Source organism: Simochromis diagramma, unplaced genomic scaffold (assembly GCF_900408965.1).
Source record: "Simochromis diagramma unplaced genomic scaffold, fSimDia1.1 OVJJ01000486.1, whole genome shotgun sequence".
Taxonomy (NCBI): Eukaryota; Metazoa; Chordata; class Actinopteri; order Cichliformes; family Cichlidae; genus Simochromis; species Simochromis diagramma.
Genome location: NW_024387047.1, coordinates 3,129,045 through 3,143,282, shown reverse-complemented (window position 1 = coordinate 3,143,282; position 14,238 = coordinate 3,129,045).

Genomic DNA, 14,238 nt, shown 5'->3' with positions numbered 1-14,238 from the left:
AATTTTAGACCAATTTCAAACTTGATTGCCTTTGATTTCTTAAAATTTAAAGAAGCGTGATTACAGAGGTTTTAACTCTCTCTAACAGATAATACTCAAATGTACATTTCTCTCAGAGTATAGGCAATTCATCTGTCCTGGTAATTGAAAGTCTTGGACCCATTTCATCTTCAGTTCTCTCCACAGTGAGAAAATTGGGTGCATTCAGTTTTGATAAGTATACTGGCTATCTCGTACAGAGTTGTTTTTTATTACCTGCAGATCAGGCCACGTCTAAGCTAAAGACAAAAGAAAACTGCGCGTTCCCAAGTTCGTGAATGAGTGAATTGGTGTGTGGAATCGTGAAGTGGAGCCGAATATGAGAGAGCCTTCCCTTTTCCCAGATTTCTCTTTTGGATCTTTGGATTTCCCCCCACCATGTATATATATTACACCTGTTGTAACTAAAACCTGTACTGAACTGAGAAACCCGGTCTGCACCTGAGTCCTCCCCACTTCCGTGACGTATCAGATTCAACATCTATGAACACTTTTGATACCTTTAAAAAGACCCACCGGTCCAAGATTGCCTTTATTTAGTTTTATGAATTTATACTTTTGTAACTGTTGATGCTTGTTGTTTCTACAATGGAATCACTGTGGCGATCACTCTGAAGTCTCTTTGGACTAGTTTTCAACTTTGCCTTGTGTTGTTGGTTCTATTTTAAACCTAACACGGTATGTCACTGTGCGACTGTCTGCGAGGACCAGTCATGGAAGCTCCACTAGCACCAAGTCTGTCCAAGAGAGACCAATCACGTCAAAGACACGGGGTCCCCCACCCCTTTATAATAGCCCCTGGTCTCAAACCAGGCTTTCCCGCTGTTATTACATAAACCCTAAAAGATGTATGTTTGTCCCCATTAGGATATGGATTTTTGTCAGTGTGTGGCACTGCAGCCTAAGGTTTACATTGTAAACCTTGTGTAGCAACACGAAAGTAAATTAGTGAGTAGTGTAACAAATTATTTTCTACTGTGTTACTTTTACAAAAAGTAACAAGTAATCTGTGATACGTTACTTTTTTTTGAGTGATGAGCCCAACACTGATGATGACACGGGCACCTGTAGCCATCCAGTGGCTATCTGCTAGGCTTCACCTTTTGTTGAGTCAGTAAACTGGACTTCTTAAGACTTTGTGACGCTTTATTATGTATGCATCCATTTATTTATATACTTATTAGGGGTGCAACGATACACAAAATTCACGGTTCGGTTCGATACTTTGGTGTCACGGTTCGATATTTTTTCGATACAAAAAAAATGTTCATGCCTTTTTAATTTGTCATTTATTAAAATTATAAATATATATTTTAACTCAAAAGTACAGTTTTTAAATTTAATGTTGCTGAAACAAAAGTAATTAAAATAATAAATATATCTCAGCGCTCTCAAAATTTCAAAATCCCTGGTAGCCCTTCGGGCAGGGACTCTTCAGTTTTTGGTAGCCCAAAATAAATTTAAGTAGTCCGAATAAAAAAGAGAGCAATTTTTTGATTGATGTTTTGTTTCCTTTACAATATTATACATTAAAGTATAATATTGTAAAGGAAACAAAACATTAATCAAAAAATTGTTGAAAAACAAATTACAACATTGTATAAAAATTACAATCATCAACTCAAATACTTGGTTCTAATTGAACAGAAATTTCTATGAACTTGTAAGAACTGTGTAGGACATGAATCAGTCTGTGTCAGATCCTGAATTTGAAATTTCCACTGAAGTCACGGGTAAGAGACAAGTGGAACCAAGATCTAGGCCATTTGCTTTTTGAAGTTTGCAAAGACTGCTAAATTTTGCCAGTGGTAGTTCACTCTTTGCAACATAGTACGCTGTTCTAAACAGATTTTTCAGGTTTATTTTTAGTATGTTATTTGCAATTGGTGTTTGTTCTGGGAAAGATATTGCAGACTGAGCAATAATGCATTTCTTGCATTTCTCATGGGTTCTAATGGGGGCCTTTCTTAAAATGACTGGTCCCAGTAACAAAGGCGCTTGTCGACTCAGAAATCGAGAGAAAACCAACAACACACCCGGCAGAACATTATGTTATTTACACGGGTGCACATAAGTGGTCCGCATGTGCGCAGTCGCTGTCAAAATAAAAGACGCGCACCAGATAAGAAGTTGCAACGCGCCTTTGCGTCCATATAAAAAGCACTGTTTTTGTCCGCTAGAGTGGGATTTTCACAGCACATTCTGCACCACATCTCTGTGCGTTCATCATTTGTTTGAAGCCAGCTCACCTCCTGCAACCACTTTTCCGTGCTTCTTTTGTGGTTCGGACTCCTTCTGACATTTGTTTGGAGGTAGAGGAACACCAAAGTAATTGCTTAAAGGAGCTTGCTTCTTCGACATCTTTAAGAGTTCTAAACAAATGTTTGTCCTCCTCCAGAAAATCTTGTGTATGCAAACACGCGTTGCAACTTCATATCTTGTGCGCGTTTTGTTTTATTTTGACAGTGAATGTGCACCTGCGGACCACTTATGTGCAGCCCCGGTTATATAGCTCGTCATATTGCAGCCACAGAAATTCTTTTGTCCATGAAACCATAAAGCTGCACTTTCTTTTTGCCTTATAGTCTGATTTGTCATAACTTTTCCGTTTTGTGGTAAGCTTTTCTTTGGCTGTCACTTCTTCACCCTGATCTGTCTTATTTGGCTCAGCAGAACTAAAATATATATCCTGCTGCTTTTACACACACACACATAACGCTCAGCGATTCTCTGCGCGATCAATCTCTCACATGTTTAAGCTTGCTGCGGGAGATTTCACTTGTCATGTTTGCATAGTAAGCTAACGATTGATAGGACGATGTCAGAGGAATTGGTGCACAAATTATCATCACTCACCAATCAGTACTGTCGCTCTCTATACACAGTTCGCACGATTGCAAAGTGAAAGCAAAAAACAAGCGCAAATTCAAACGCGATTTCAATATGTCACATATTGACAGTGGCTCACCGATGCCAATGACATAATTACCCAGCTACATTTCCGAAAGAATGCAAAAGCATTGACATATATTTTTCCTTCCTACAATAGCCCGACGGGCAGGGCAGAGATAGATTTTGGTAGCCCGACTGGAAAAATCGCTAGCCCCGGGACGTCGGGCTAGCGATTTTGCGAGCCCTGTATCTGATTGAGGAATCACTCATCTTTGGAAAAGAGAGTTTATTACAGAGAAATGGCTCTTTCCAAAATAAAAGCTATACTATACGCTTCTTCTGGGCTATATTCTCAGCAGCATATTAAACATATCAGGTCCCCATAAGGAGAATCATGTGCTAACGGCTGTCTAAATGACTCGGGTAAAGTTTGTAGCATGCATGCTTGTTGTTTTTGTCTGCTTCCACTTGTCTTTGCACTAGGATGATGTCGGCGTAAATGTGCAGTCATATTCGTTGTGTTCTCACTAGTGCTGTCAGCGTCTCGCTTTCCAAAATAAAAGCTATACTATACGCTTCTTCTGGGCTATATTCTCAGCAGCATATTGTAACGGGTCAGGGCTGTTCGGGGTTCTGTTTGTACAGTTATGTTTTGTTTATGTTGCCATAGTGACGGGTGACGCCCTTTCGCTGCGACGGTGTGTCCTTCCGGGGTCAGAGGGCGCCCTGTGTGTTGTTGTTGTTGTGCGGTTGCCGCGCTGAGCAGTTAGCTAGCGGCAGTGTTCTTCTGCAGATGTCAATAAACGGCTGTGCTCCCTGGCTACCTCACGGGAAGCAAGACCAAACGACACCTCCGTCTCCACCTTGTCTGAGCTCGCCACAATATTAAACATATCAGGTCCCCATAAGGAGAATCACGTGCTAACGGTTGTCTAAATGACTCGGGTAAAGTTTGTAGCATGCATGCTTGTTGTTTTTGTCTGCTTCCACTTGTCTTTGCACTAGGATGATGTCGGTGTAAATGTGCAGTCATATTCGTTGTGTTCCCACTAGTGCTTTCAGCGTTAATCTCATTGAAATGACGTTAGCGCCACAACACGGCAAGTCCCCGTTAACGAGCTACCCCTGATCGCCCTTTGCGTGGGGCTAGACGGCCAACACGTTAACGAGCTAACTGCGCTAACATACTAGTTCCCACCCATGTAATTGAGCATTGCGTGGCACATCCAACATTGGCTGTATCCCAATTCAGGGTCTGCAGCCTTAAAGTACGCAGCCTCAACGATCCTCAAGGGCCGCGTACTCAAAGACCGCTAAGGCCGGAAGTGCGAGGCTTGTGTAATGGGACGGTCTAGCCTCCGTTGCGGTGATACTGTTGTTTGTCAATAAAGTTTTTTTTAAAAAGCCTCCGTTGCGCTGCCCAGGTTGCCTAGCAACCATGATACTAACCACTGGAAACGTGTCATAGCTTTGTTTGACAGAAATGAAGGAGAAAATCTTTTGTTCATTTGTTTGTTTGTTTCTACATGAGCTTTGATCATTCTCTGTAAGATTAAGCTCAGCTATTGAACGGAGTATATTTTAAAGTAAAGGCTTTAAAACCAAGTTAGTACAAACGTCACTAATGTCACATAACTTTGCCGACATGTGGCCAGCAGTAATGTTTAATGTTCTTCGTTATTAAACATTTGCACATAAATAAGTGACATAATATTCAGTACTTACTTTTCACAGTTTACTCTTCGGCCGCTCCGCTTCTGCCGTCTGCGGCAGAATTCTCCACACCGACTGCCGCGCTATGAATTGTGGGATATATGGGACCACGAAGTCTACACTGCCACAGCCTTAAAATTCAGGGAAATGAAGGACGTATTTCAGGGCCGCATTTCGAGCAGCCTTTGAATTGGGACAGCCTTCGGCGCGCCGCTGTGACGTAATCGGCCTTGAAATGCGTTCTTTAAGGCTGCAGACCCTGAATTGGGATACAGCCTGTGTTGAGCGCTCAGTGGATCTGCGCTCCACAGTGCAGCCTAGGCGGAGTAGTCGAACGCAGATTCACTGAGCGCTCAACACAAACAGCATCGTCAGAAGGAAAGTTGATAAAATAAATTACAAATTTTGTATTGTTCGATACATATGCGTTCCGAACCGAAAGCACTGTATTGAACGGTTCAATATCGATACGAGTATCGTTGCACCCCTAATACTTATCCAACTGATTATGATTGTATATCAGCCTGCTGTGGTGTACAGTAGGTGCAAGAACTCGCTGTTGCAGCTTTGGTGAGGGAAATTCTATTAATGTATTTTACTTAGCACTGGTTAGTATATATGGAGGCAGTATGATGGCTACATCTGCTAGCATTAATTGATCATTATAAACCACATCTCCTTGTCCCAATATGGTCACTTCTGGTCCTTTTTTTGCACCCACATATTAATTCTGTTGTACAGTGCTTGGGTGCTGTGTAGCACACCTAAGCCAAGGATAAAGTGTGGGTTCTTTGAAGGTCACAACATTTCCACTTGTCACACACTTCAACTGAGGTGCAGCAACTAGCCAGACGGATGGATCTGTGGATCATATGCCGAGGTCCTGGGAAAACTCCAAACAGCTGCAGAAAAAGCTGGAAACGATCCTTGAAGTGTTCGAGACAGCAATACATCACACCGTGATCTGAGGGGATTTGGGGGACTTGGTTACAAGGCACTTGCGGTGACAGTGTGTGGCTCCACTTGTCAGAAAGTTGTTTTCCTCTTTGTCTATGATATTGGCATTTCAAAGCGCAAGGTGGATAAAATATGAACCTATGCAGAGTTATTGATTGTGCTGTGTTTTTTGAATTTGTACACTATGTTTGCTTTTTCCAAAGTCCTCTATAACCACAGGGTTATAAGGTGGGACAAGAATTTTCTGTTCACTTACGAGTTCCAGATTTCCAGAGTCAGTCCGGTTCAAATGTTTGATCCTACAGTCATTTATTCTTTAACCCAACTGTCTGACCTTCCTTCTTATAGCCTGAAGGAAAGACAAAAAACTGGGCCAATCTTTAAAAAGAATGCAGAGGGTTTTTTTCCAAACAATTTCAGTCTTTATATTGTAAGCTGTTATACACTCTCATGGTACATTTTCAAGGACAGAAGTGTGCAAGTTTGCCTGAGCTCCACTGTCTGAAATTACTCAGTGTGCCTTGTGTAATATGTGGCTAAAAGGTGTCTAAAAACACTCACCTGTGATGTTTGAGATATAATATTTCTAACTAAACAGTTAGGGTTGAAAAAAAATTGCAGATCAGGAAACACCCAGATGCACAGCAGTTCACACCTTTACCAACCTGCACAACCTGTGTGTGTGTGTGTGTGTGTGTGTGTGTGTGTGTGTGTGTGTGTGTGTGTGTGTGTGTGTGTGTGTGGTAAAACTCATATTTGCAAAGATATATTCATACAGCCGTGGGCATTATACATTCAAGGACAAAGGTTATGCAGCTGCTTGAGAGTTGTACACCTTGAAATGGAGAGCGGACCCAATAGATGGAGACAATCAAACAGAACTATAACAACCCCTGAGCACCCTGCGCCCTCAATTTAATATACACCCCAAGCAAGGTGTTCACTCCATCCGAGGGGAAGTTGGAATGGTTCCCTTTTTACATTTACATTTTTACATGGATATTTATAAGGTCCTAGCAAAGAAAAGGAGGTCATTTGGGACTGAGTCATTTCCAGCATGCTGACAATGAAGAGGGCTGCTCAGTAGGCACACGGCTGTTCTGTGCCTAATCACATTAGCTTATTGGATTTGGTTTTGTCTAAATCAAGTTTAGTAGGAAAGATGAGAAATGAAAATAATGAAAAGGCGATGAAATGGTGTCCTCCTTCATTTATTTTATTTAATATATTCCTTTATTTTCCAGTCAATTGATTTGTGTTTTCACATGAAAACACAAATAAAATAGTTTTAATACTCATTTTAGACCTAATTTGTATCTTTAGGCACTTTGTTACTAGCAACCTTTGCAAAAACACATAAAATTCTTTGCATTTCTGTAGTATGAGAATAACGATAACAGAGTTTGACAGGCATAAAATTGTATTTTGGCACCAACAAGGTAATTCCCAACAAGCTTTTCCAATGAAAAAATGGAAAAGCATTGAAGCCTTTAAAAAACTAGCATGGTGTGCTAGGTGTACTTAGAAAATATAGGAGACTGGACATGTAGAGCACAAAAGAAGTTGCCTAAAAGCTATATATACAGTATGTGAGGGTCATGTCATGAAGAAACAGGAAAAAATCTAACAGTAATCATTTTATTTAGGTGTCATCTGCCTCATCTCTTTTAGCTCTTTTAGTTCTGGTTCTTCCATTGACCACTAACATTATAACATGTTATGGCAGCGACACTGTGAGGCCACCGCTTGCTAATCTAATTTAATTAGCTAAAGCTAACACAAATGTAAGATGCTGGAAAGGAGCGAAGGAAGGCAGTAGAATGAATGTTATGATACACCGCGATAGGCAGGGCCCTCTTTGACCATCTTACACTGGTGCCTGGTGGATGACAGGAAACCTGAGCAGATTCAATTCAGATAATAATTATGAATGCCATAACGTGTAATGAAAGAATTAAAGCTTTTCTGACAGCTCCAGTTTATATCAACTTTAACATAATCAATAGAATTGATTTTGCAATACCTGCATGTCTGCAAATTGATTAGATGATTTACAAACGCACTGAAAGAAAAGTGTAATTAACCAAGTAGACTACTGTGCCAAAGTGACTCATCTCCGAGCAGGTGAAAGAGAATATTCTAATCTCTCAAGACTAATTATTTTAGAGCCCAATTTAGCAAGTATTTAAATCCATTACCTACTCCAGCTAAAATCTATCACTGACATTTAGATTTATTTTTAGTCTCCCTCTGAATCACCCAAAAGGCACCAACAACACGGAGTCTTTTCATTCAGGTCCATTTCATCAGAATTCACAATCTTCTGCTTTTGCTTTTTTTTTTCTCCTGCTGAGATAAAATATTAACACTGAAGCCTTGACAAAATGATGACATCTTATCAATTAATGATGGGAAGAAAAGTGTGGGGGGAAATAGAAAGCCCTAATGTCCTTTTTCATCTTGAGGAAAAAAGACTGATGCTGAGGAATATTTATACACCAGCAATTAGACTGGGCCCTTTAAAGAGCAGAAGCCCTGACAAATGACTCATCTTGTTAAGCTGACAACATTCATACACTTGTGTTGTTTTCAACAGCCGCTTTCCTCAGTAGAATTATATAATTGGCAAATATTCCCAGGATGACTTGAAAACACTGTTCTGTTAATATTGCATGTAAATCTGAATATTTTGAAAATGCGCTCATCAGAATAGGAAAAAGTCCATCTTAGCAACATGGCATGACTATTGGTACCCAAGCATTTTGTGAAAGTGCTAATTGTCCAGGATTTTCATGCACAACCGTCTCTTTACTCTGTTTTCTTGAGGTGGTGTGAAACAAAAGATATTCACTGATCTGTTCTGTGGATAGTAACTGATGAGGCATTAGAGGAGAATGCAAGGACGGCCTGGAGCTGTGTGGAAGTTGGCACTGAGCTCAACTGACATCGTTACACATCCAACTGGCAAATCTCATATAGGGCACATTATTTAATCTGCTTTCGCCTACCCACACTTAATTTACATCTGCAAGCTGTTTTGCAACCCACCTCTACCGTAGCTCCTCTTTTCTCATTCATCAATGTGATGCCTGAAGTTACCCACACAAATGCAGCAACCAGATTTCCACTCAGATCTTTAGCTATTAACAAATGCAACCCATAGTAAAATAAGCTATCAACCATATTCACACTAAAGGACTATAGTGGTTCTAAAAAAAAGTGTTCAGACTACAAATGCACTGGATGGTCCACCTACAACACTACAGCAGCCATCCTTAAACTTTACATATGACTGCTAACCAGGGGTTAAAGTGAGTTTATAAAACACAGCAACTGTACATTAGGTTGCATACACACTGTGTGTCTGCACAGAAACAGCTTATGTGGTTCCTGATATCGCTGAAACTGAAAACTTGCGATTGAAACTACAACTGAAAACACTATTTACGCTAGCTAGATACTAATATTAGCAGTGTACTGAAGAACATAAAAAATTAAGTAATTTGATGGTATATACTATCAGTTTTAATTGTTCATTAGCTGGAGGTGCAGAACGATCACGAACCCCTGTCATTAAGCTAAGCAGAAACTATTTAGCTCTTTAGCTCTGTGCTACTTAGCTCATCTAAAAATAGAAGATTACAAAAGGCTGATTCACAAGGTGTGAATAATAAATTGTAGACATCTGTATGCTTGCTTTGAGACTGACTTTTTGCTTAACATGAAATTAACTTTTTAATTTTCTTATTTTTTTAATCCTCAATTCACTAACACGAGAGAAGAAAAGTCCAAGTTCAGTCTCCAGTTCAGTTTTAATAAGTTTCTTAACATGTCATTGAAGAACAAAATGCAACACTGGGTGATCAGCTCCTTATATAAAGAACTAATTTGCATGAAAGCTTTTATACAGTTTTCATTCTAAAAACCAAAGTAAAGGATTGCACTCAGTGGTAATGTGCAAGAGAACATTTTAATGGATCATTGAACCCTGCCTGTGGTACATCCTTAGAGGGCCTTTGTTGCATCTGTCAGACTGGACCACTTTGATGCATAATAAATAAATAATAATAAACTTTATTTATAAAGCACACTTAAAAACCAAGGGTATGCCAAGGTGCTTAACAAGTAAGATAGAGTATAGGAGGAGGATAATAGAAATAGGACCAAAGCAAGTACTAAATATGCAAGCAGATAACTGTCACTAATACATAGGAAAGCAACAGGTACAGAGCAAACAAGAATTTAAATGAGCATAAAAGTGCATGATATAAAATCATAAAAGATGCATGGACTCAGAAACGTTACTTGTTCATCCAGCTGAAGGACCAATGAGCTTATGCGATAAAGAAGTGTCCTACAGTGTTGATCAGAATTGAGTGAAACATGTACACAGTGAATACCTAACATCTCCTCATCCAAGCTGTACTCAAGATCAAGTTCAAGGTCATATGTGATGCTACATGAGACACAATTGTCACATGAATCGTTACTCTTATTGGCAAATTAAATGAGACTGGTTTTTCCTTCTTCACTGGTTGCAAGACTTCTCAGTGGATTTTAATTCAGATTAGTGCAATGCAATCAACCAGTGACAAGAAAACTGTCTTTGTGAACTTCATATATTACAATAAAGTGTGATTATTAGGAGCCAGATGAGTAAATACAACTATGCATCCTGTGCTATGATGCTACAGTACATCCTTAGGACAGATGAAAGCAATTAAATAAATGCAGAATCTTTCCTATAGTCAAAAGAATTAATAGATTTGTATAACAGCATTATTATTCCTGATCTATTTTTTGTTGTTAAGAAGGCCGACGGGGAGCAATGCCAGCTTATTTTATGGGTGCTGTGGTGGGTGTATATTCTCTGTGACATATAACTGTCTAAGTATGAGACTGTAAATGCAAACATTCACATGAGTACAATATTCCTATAAAATATAAAATATTCATGCATACTATCTGAAGAGTAAAATTAATGTTGCTCAGTCTAGTCACATTTCTGCCATATCCTTTTCAGGATTCTGATAAAGGAAACTTTTTTTCTGATAAAAAAGTTTGAATTCTGAGAAAAAAGTCAGAATTCTGAGATTACAGTCAGGATTCTGAGAAAAAAGTTTGAATTCACAGAAAAAAGTCAGAATTCTGAGATTACAGTCAGGATTCTGAGAAAAAAGTTTGAATTCTGAGATTAAAGTCAGGATTCTGAGAAAAAAGTTTGAATTCACAGAAAAAAGTCAGAATTCAGAGATTAAAGTCAGAATTGTGAGAAAAAGTCGGAATTCTGAGATTAAAGTTGGAACTCTCAGAATAAAGTTTGAATTCTGAGATTAAAGTCAGAATTCACAGAAAGAAGTCTAGAATTCTGAGATTAAAGACAGGATTCTGAGAAAAAAAATCAGAATTCTGAGATTAAAGTTGGAATTCTGAGATTAAAGACAGGATTCTGAGAAAAAAAATCAGAATTCTGAGATTAAAGTTGGAATTCTGAGATTAAAGTCAGGATTTTGAGAAAAAGGTTTGAATTCCAGAAATCTGACATTTTTCTCAGAATTCTGGAAAAGAAGAAAAATAAAGATGTGCCCACATTTTGTTTTTCTGGTGGCCTTAAATCCTCTCTCCATAAATAACTCTTTACTGTAGTGAAATGAATTAAATGCACTTATTCATTCATTTAAATTCTCGGAATTAATGTTTCAACCAAAGCATGTTATCACTGTTATACAGCAAAAACAGTGTCTGTGTTTCAGAAACGTGTCTTTTGCTATTTTTTTTCTTTTCATGTGGCATTTGCGATTCAAACCCTGATTAGAACCTCTCATTTTCACGTTATTCTCTTCATGTCTCTCACTCCCACTGTGTCACACACTACAGCCTGTGAAACACACATTTATGAAGTACATTTTGCACTTACGTTCAATGTTAACTACTTACTTGAACAGATTTTTACAGAAAAATCATTGCTCTTAATTTGCTGTGTCTTTTTCTCTGTCCATCTATTTGTCGGGCACATTAAAGAAAAGCTAACAAACTGATGGTGCGATGGACATAAGCAAAGGAAGAACCCATTAAAATCTGTTGAAAATCTGGGTTGCTTTCTTTAAAAATGCAAACTAGGGCATTGGCCTTGAAGGATGCACTCTCTGAGTGCCCTTATTCTTTTATGGCTTCATGCTCATTTTGATGAGAGGGGGGCGAGTGTGTAAAACTGGATAGGCATCATTTCAAAAGCATACTTGTCCACACAGCCTATGTAGTAAAAAGAAAACAATTAAAAACAATCTTTGTCTCATTGTCCTTCTACTACTCTCATATACTGTCAATGGCCTTTGCAAACATCTTATGAATATTGATGAACATATTGTGCGTGTGGAGAATGACTGTGGTGTTAAAAGCACAAACTTGTTCTGAGAAGCTGACGGCAGCAGCTGTTAATGTAATGCACTACACTGTTTATTTTCCAAAATGAGATAGTGTTGTTTTTATGATTCTTTTTTCTCTCAGGAGTGGGTAGTGAGCTGTCCTGTTGGGTCACTGGTTCAGCCATCAATCCTGCCCCTCGTCTCCATTCACTTCCCTGGATTTAAAGACCAGCTCAGCCCTGGTCATTCTCACCAGACTTGAACTTACCTGCCTGGCCTCTCTCCAGAGCTTCCAAACCCTGGAAATACCCTGACAAACCTCCTGATCTGCAAATTAAGGAAAATCCCAAGTAAGGAAATCAACGACACTATTAACAACACACATGAAACGCTCACCTTCAGCTCTGCACTAACCCATCATCTTCTCTTGGGCACTCCTCTGGTCAAATGGTCAAATCCTCTTCTTCCCTGAAAAAAATTTAAATTTTTGCTAGTTTGTGAATTCCCTTTGTTACGGAGCCCATGCTCCTGCATTGGTATTATGACAGTATTCATGTATAGAGGTGAGCTTTGCTGGACTTTGGCTAGCTGGTCTCTTCAGTGGCTGGCACCTGAGACATTATATATATAATTAAGTATTTTTATTTAAATATTTGTATTGTTTTTTTTATCTTTTTGTAAAACAGAGAAGTTCCTATAAGGTAAATTGGTTGCTGTACATGACATTGTGTACAAATCCAAAATAATCCTGCTGACCTGAATGTTACATGGCTGGCCAGCTATTCTACGTTGTTACAGTGTTGACACTTTGATTTGCTAATTTTTAAAAAAATGACGTGATTTTTGTACATATAGAGCAACCACCTACAAAAGAATGAACTGTACCCGCCTATTACCTGGTGTGAGGGATTATCCATTCAGGGCATGCTGCTGTTCTTAAATACAGGTTTTGGCCCTTCTCCATGCAGTGTGGATGTTTGTGATGGTGATGCCCTTTGACCAATTAACACTTCAACTTTAAAGCTTTTGGACTAAAGCTCCTAAAACAGGAGCTTCAGCTTCTTTATTTAATACATTTGTACAGAGCAGCAAACACTTATCCTGTAAGCGCTTTGCTCACGTTGCTGTCTATGACCCTCTCCTGTCTGATGGCTTTTTCAGTCTCTGACATTGCCACCTCTCGTTTCAGCAGTTTGGCCACTTTGTGAATGATGTCCCCCTCGACACATGAGCAAGATGTAGCCTCATTGAGCTGGCAGTGAATGATTTGTTGTGCAGAGTATACTGAGGAAACACACACCTACGGCACAAACGTAACATCATAGGCACCTAAACAGGCTTGAGTTGGCGATGTTGGCAATCATAAAATAGCTTCTGGTCCAATCAACTGAGCACTCCCTTTTGCCCTTTAAGAGTCACAGTGGAATAAACAGGAAAAAGAATAAATAGCAGAAGAGCCAATGCAATTTGTCCTGTTATTCTGTTTGGAGGGTGTGTGTGAAACAACAAGGAGCAAAGTGATCCTAAATCACCTGCTCAGGCTATTGTCTTCATACTTGAATTGCTCAGTGAAAAATTTGGGCTCCTGCTGAGAACACGATGGCATCCACAAAGCCCATAAATGTCAGCTCATTGTTAAAGGGGAGGCATGTATTAGTCAGGAAACATACAAATTACTTCCCGAAGCTTCCATGCTCCACAAAGAAACGTCATAATCTGTTCAAAATCATTAACCAGCTGATTGATTCTATTGATTAGCTTCCAGCTTTGCAGCCTTGTCTAAACTGTATGGATTTTGCCTCAGAAGTGTTTTCCTCCCTAATTTTAATAAAAGATATGCCCCAACTGAACACATAATTGTAGCTAGGTTGCCTAAGTATCTTGTCAGTACCAATACATTTTTGATGTGAGATTATGAGACATGGACCTGATACCAGATCCTACATCTAAGATTTGGGGGATTTTCTTGGCCACCAAAGCTGACACTCAAACAGCAAATCAAAGTTGCATTGTGATTTGTTATTTGCTGGTCAAGAGTGATTTTTGACCAGGACATGTCCTTCAATGCACATATTAAACAAATATGTAGGACTGCTTTCTTCCATTTGCGCAACATCTCTAAAATTAGAACTATCCTGTCTCAGAGTGACGCTGAAAAACTAGTTCATGCATTTATTACTTCCAGGCTGGACGACTGCAATTCATTATTATCAGGATGTCCAAAAAACTCACTGAAAAGCCTTCAGCTAATCCTAAATGCTGCAGCAAGAGT